The following is a 5613-nucleotide window of genomic DNA, read 5'->3' as shown; positions in this document are numbered from 1 at the left end:
TACTATTGTCATTTTGCATTATTGACACTATTTTCCTAATTAATGCTGTTCAGTTGCTTTGACACAATCTGTATTGTTAAAAGCGCTATATAAATAAAGGTGACTTGACTTGACTATTTGACATCTCATGATAGGAAACGTCCTATAGACGTATTGTCTGGTCCTGATCAAACACAACTGAACCAACTAATTAGGATCTGAAGAAGCGCTTGATAATTACAGACAGGTTTTGTTTATTCAGGGTTGGAACTGAACTCTGTAGGAAGGTAGATCTCCAGGAACAGGATGCACCCCTGATCTATAACAATACATCTGTTTCACTTTAAATACTTTTCAGCTACTATAACTTAAGTCTTTGGGGAAAACAGTTATTATACATCTGAAATGGATGCAGTCACCACATAACTAATGTCTATATTGTTAAAAATGTACAGTAGTCAAAAGGATTTCAAATCAATGGATTTATTAAATACAAAATAGAAAACATTCAATTCAGGTTAATACAGCTAAATATAGCCAAAAAAGTAAATACACAAAAGCACAAAAAAAAGCAAACAAAGCCATGTAAGATTGTAGGATTTCGTTATGTGAAAGTTGATGTGTGTGAAAGTCAGTTCAGGTTAATATAGCTACATATAACCAAACATCTAAATACACAAAAGTACAAAAAACACTGTCCGTAGCTGAAGTTGGCTGATAGCAAATTAATAATCCAACCTCTTGTAATGAAAACACGCCACAGCTCTCAAACACCAGACTCTTCCTAACCAGGAACAGTCAAGAATAGTCCAGACTACGGTCTCACGTCGAAAAGAACTTTAAATCCGTATTCAATCTGGACCATTATGTAGTAGCCTCACCTAAAATGCACACAAATACACTGTCTTAAACTCTTAGCATTAATCCAAACATAGGCCATACACACATGTACCATCTCTGCAAAAAAACATCAGCAATGTACACTTTTAAATAGAAAAAAAAAACTCCGTTAGACTGGGCTTGAAATGGCACATTTCCTAATCAGGACACAGCACAATGTGTTCAGCAGGTGAGCCATGCTGGCTACTGCTGCTTGCTATTGCTAACTCTCTCTACCACATGGCTTTACTTAAGGAAACCTAAAACACCTTAGCATCCCTAGTGGTAAGGAAGAAAACTGCCCACAAAATTCTTGTTAACAGGCTCATGTCTGGCCCACACTGGGCCATCATGGGATTAATGTGGGCAGTCCCATAGTGTAGGCTGCTCACAGAGAGTCTGCAGTGAGCCCAAAGCTGTGGGCCTCCCCTGGGCAAGCCGGCACCGGGCCTGTTTAGGTTTGGTGTGGGCTGGCCCTAGCCCACTGTGCCCGCAAAAAGCCAGCATGGGCCCCGCAAGGACATGTTTGCAGGGGTCTCTGTGATGTATGTGTGCTATCAGGGTATTGTCAATATCTGATGCCATTTTTTTTTTCAAATCAAACCTGCCATATTTTGCTGCAGAACAGAATATGTTAATAATGCTATCATTATAAGTAGCTGTCATCCTTTGTGTTGCCATTTTGCTTATGTACTTAAACTCAGTAATGAATCTCAACAGGAGCTAAAAGAAAAACAACATACTGTTAAATAAGCCATTTGGAAATGTTGTGGGATAAATGCAGAGTAGTTGCGAGAGGCTGAAAGGCTAATGCTATATGCTAAAGGGAGCACGAAGGTTTGTTGGCAGCTCATGTTGATGTAAGATGCCAGCTGTGATTTGAACAAAAATGGCCTTAGATTTTGAAACCAGCTTGTGAAATTGACAAACAGGATATGCTAAATTGCTAATAATGCTAATGTGTGCATCATTGTAACTAGACATCGGCCATTCCAGCGGTGGTTTGTTTATGTACTTAAAGCTCGGTAATGAATCTCAATAGGAGCTAAACCAACTCAGGTAAAATGGCTCAATAAACGAGGCCAATAAAAAGCATTTCATCTGAGGTGCCAACATGATTAATCATGCACTAAAAAGGATCCGGGACCTTCGAGTAGATGCGTTGATAGCAAAGACGATTTACATCTCGGCATTAGCGGCTACAAGACAAGCCGTTAAGTGAGGCACTGTTAAATAAGCCATTTGGAAATGTTGTGGGATAAATGCAGAGTAGTTGCGAGAGGCTGAAAGGCTAATGCTATATGCTAAAGGGAGCACGAAGGTTTGTTGGCAGCTCATGTTGATGTAAGATGCCAGCTGTGATTTGAACAAAAATGGCCTTAGATTTTGAAACCAGCTTGTGAAATTGACAAACAGGATATGCTAAATTGCTAATAATGCTAATGTGTGCATCATTGTAACTAGACATCGGCCATTCCAGCGGTGGTTTGTTTATGTACTTAAAGCTCGGTAATGAATCTCAATAGGAGCTAAACCAACTCAGGTAAAACGGCTCAATAAACGAGGCCAATAAAAAGCATTTCATCTGAGGTGCCAACATGATTAATCATGCACTAAAAAGGATCCGGGACCTTCGAGTAGATGCGTTGATAGCAAAGACGATTTACATCTCGGCATTAGCGGCGACAAGACAAGCAGTTAAGTGAGGCGGCCCATGCAACAGTATGAATATTTAATTAATAATTAGTCATGTAATTCCTCCTCAGGAATTATTATCCCTAGAACTGGTTTGTGAATTTAATTATTAGAAGCCTTTTGTTTCCATGTCTCCCTCATTACTGTCAGGATTGATGTAACACAAACTTCATTAAAAATGAAAGCAAGAGTCTTAATTGCAAGGCTACCCTGACTGAAGTTAGAATTAGCCAACTCAGTGATGTGCAAATGAGAGCATTATTTAAGAAACATGCTGGAAGTAGTTATGCTAATTTGGAGGGTTCACAGTAGCAGACCTTTTCACTTGCAGTTGCATATTCATTAAATACACTATGCAAATTTAATGTAGCAGTCTTAGTAATGCCTTGTTAATTTATTCAGATTTATTGAGTACGACTTGTAAAAAGTACCCATTTAATTACTCGATCTCCTTGGGAAGGTAGCGGGATACGACGGTAGAGGTTTTTCCACTGTGTAAATCAGGATTACTGTGCTTTGATAGAGAGCGAAAGGACACTGTTTTTAATAACTGGGCTTGAGAGACGTACTTGATTTACTTGAGCCGCACGCAAAGAGAAAATCACTTAAGTCATCTTAATGGAGGAGAGAAACGGCCAGAAATGTTGTGCTTGTTTGACCGAATTAGAATAGATGCTGAGTCCACAGCAGTTGGTGGGAATGAGACCACTGAGACCAGTAAAAAATAAATGGAGATGCTGGAGAGCGTGGTGAAACCCCTCGGCTTTATACACACGCTTCCTTGCTTTCACACAAACGGCTGAAAATAAAAGAGACCAAACCATATTTAGTGATATTTTTCAGTTTCACTTCTCTTTTGTTAATTTATATGATTTTATGTTTATAAATATGATGGTTGAGTAGCTGTGGTGCTATTGTGAGCAAATTGAGTTAGAGTCTGGCTCGCATCATTTTCTGTTACACATTTCTTTCTCTGTTATGATCTTAATTATACATATACAGTTCCAGTTTTCTTATCATTAATCAAAACTAATTGAAACAAAACTGAAATAAAATAAATATTAGATTTATATTTCATCTAAAAAAATACACTTAAACATACAAAAATAAAATGTTGATTAGGCAAATAACTGAAATAAAATAGATTTAAGTTGAAGTACTAAAATTACTAAAACTAAAATAAAAGTAAAGCTAAACTGAAAAAAAATGTAAATAAAAAAAGTTAAAATATGACAAAATATTTAATAAAAATGAAGAAAGCATAAAACATAAAAATAAATCTTAATAGAAATATGTATTACTAAAACTAAAATCTATTAAAAATGACAAAAGAAAAAATGGACTCAAACTTAAAACTGAAAATATAATAATAAAAGTAATTCTAATATAATGGTAAAATATACTTTTTTGAATACACCAAACTAGTGGGGTCATCATTCAAAAATGTCTTGTGGTCCACATAAAAAAAAAACAATGCAAAATGCAAATAACCATGTAGTGTGTATAATTAGGATAAAAAATTATATAAAAAGTAACAGTAGCAAAAAAAATGCAATAGAATCGACTGTGCAGATTGCAATTATTCATAATTATACATGTGTGGTGTATTATTTGGTGGCTGCAACCATCTAAATTTAAGAAATATTCAGAAACCAAACACTTGTGGAATATTAAGAAATATTAATAAATAATCATTAATAAATTAATAAATGTTAATAAGTCAATGATTAAATGTTTGAATATAATTCATATTAATAAATTACCATTCATGAATTAATAAATATATTAATAAATTATTAAATGAATATTATTTTTTAAAACTTATTGTAGTTATTTTGTTGCTAATTTTTGTACAAAAAAACAATGAAGGCACTGTTTTGGGTCCTAACTAAATTTCCAAATCCTGAAATAAAACCAAAAACTACTAAAACACATAAAGTTATCAAAACTTGTGTGTAAAGCTACTAAAACTAAATTTGTAGACAGTCAGAACTCAGGTACATATTTCTTTTCCCCTTGACATTCACATTGATTTTCATTTCTGTACAAACATCCCTTGGGAGACAAATAAAAATCCAAGTCAGTGAAGCATACAACCCATGACAGCTTTCAACTGCTTTACGAACTTGTTTTGTAGCTCAGGGGCTTCATTGAGATGATAAGAGACATGAATGAAAAAGCTATTTTCCAAAACAAAACTTTCATTTCCCCTCGACTCAAACAAAGGAATCGGACCTTTGACCACAACTTGTTATCTGCACTCCAAAAACAGACAGTAAAAACCACTCTCTGCTTTTCCACAGTTGCTCCTAGGACTGATGGTGTTGACTTGTTCTCTCAGATCTTTGCGTCGTGGCCAGTTGTTAATGACTGGATGCCGGTCTCGAGGGATCGCCCCGGTTCTGTCATACTGGAAAACATCCTCAGGACTGTGGGCCAGTGAAGCTCAAAGAGTCGCAAACACAGCCTGGAGTGGATCCACACAACACTGGCCGTGTCTAACAGACCTGCTCTCACCCCAGGATCTAATTACTTACTCTCATCTCTCCTATCATCTCCCGCTTCCTCCAGCAGGGTCCCAAGGGTCTCTTGAGCTCAGACCCACACATAACACACTGACATGGGGGGAGAGCTCAACCTCTGGCCCGACAACTGCTAGAATCCATATGAAAGCATCTTATAGTTCATACAGAGGCTGATATTTTGTCTTGATAATGTTAAATGAAATCTGAGATTTATACTAAATTGGTTAATACTTTAGGCTATGTTTATGCCAAACACGGTCTCAAAAAAAGTTTGTTTGCTACAGTTTGCATAAAAAGTCTATGTCATGCAAGCTAAAAAACAAATAGAATTGCCTGAAGATGTGTACGATCTTATACAGTGTATAGAACTTTTAAAATTAATATTTATTAAGAGTAGTATAATTAAAGCATCTTTAATGAGGATCAAGTTTGTTTATTTAATGAATTAATTAGGATAATATTAAGTTTTATAAATTAAATAATTTTCTTTTATTAACATTATATTTAAATTATTTCATTATTATGGAGTATTATA

The 5613-nt window shown here is 35.6% G+C and overlaps 1 long non-coding RNA gene across 1 annotated transcript in view; it reads left to right on the top strand.

The window, feature by feature from the left end:
- Nucleotides 1-5318, top strand: part of LOC107703303 (uncharacterized) — a 16521-nt gene extending 11203 nt beyond the window's left edge. The window contains exon 3 of the long non-coding RNA XR_001635830.1: nucleotides 4895-5318. This is a non-coding gene — a long non-coding RNA (uncharacterized LOC107703303). The remainder of the gene's footprint in view (nucleotides 1-4894) is intronic.
- Nucleotides 5319-5613: the final 295 nt, after the last annotated feature.

This window comes from Sinocyclocheilus anshuiensis, unplaced genomic scaffold, assembly GCF_001515605.1.
Source record: "Sinocyclocheilus anshuiensis isolate Anshui unplaced genomic scaffold, SAMN03320099.WGS_v1.1 scaffold1597, whole genome shotgun sequence".
NCBI lineage: Eukaryota > Metazoa > Chordata > Actinopteri > Cypriniformes > Cyprinidae > Sinocyclocheilus > Sinocyclocheilus anshuiensis.
Note: the sequence above shows the minus strand (reverse complement) of the source record. Positions and strands in the feature narration are given on the sequence as shown.